This window comes from Mastomys coucha, unplaced genomic scaffold (genome assembly GCF_008632895.1).
Source record: "Mastomys coucha isolate ucsf_1 unplaced genomic scaffold, UCSF_Mcou_1 pScaffold18, whole genome shotgun sequence".
NCBI lineage: Eukaryota > Metazoa > Chordata > Mammalia > Rodentia > Muridae > Mastomys > Mastomys coucha.
In genome coordinates, this window is record NW_022196900.1 from 72,652,469 (window position 1) to 72,653,160 (window position 692).

A 692-nucleotide genomic window follows, 5' to 3' on the forward strand; every position below is an offset into this window, starting at 1 on the left:
AACAGTTGTTTACTCGACAGCGGAAGTAGGCGCCATCTTGCCATGGCGAATGCCGGCTCCCTACACCTGACAACCTGAATTCATTCCCTGTGGAACCCACAATGAAAGGAGAAAAAAATTGGAAGATTGCCTTCTGACCTCCACTTGTTCTGTATGGCTTGCATACACACACACACACACACACACACACACACACACACACATAAGCACGCTCGCGCATGCACACAAATAATGGTTAAAGCCCTGGCTGACCTAGAACTTGCTATGTAGATTAGACTGACCTCTAGGTCACAGAGACCTGCTTGGCTCTGTCTCTGAATTGCCTTTTTTAAAGAAAGTTATTTAGGGCCAGTTAGTGTTTCAGCAAGTTAAGCTACATGCTGCCAAACCTGGACACCTAAGATCAATCTCTGGAGCCCACATAGTAGAAACACATACTTAAAACTTTTTAAGAAAAGTTTTAAAAGATATTTAAAATAAAAATTGAAAGATCATATCAAAGTAAATGGGCCTTATTTTCTTTTGTGCATATTCACCTGGCGACCCCCTATCTCCTCTGGCCAATGGAGCTATAAGATCTTAAGAGTGTGAGGTCTATGAGAAGAGTCTATGCTGTTGGCTAACTTTAAGGAAGTCCTTGAGGCAAACCCAAAAGGACACTCTTTGTTGCTTCCATAGCAGAGCACCAGAAC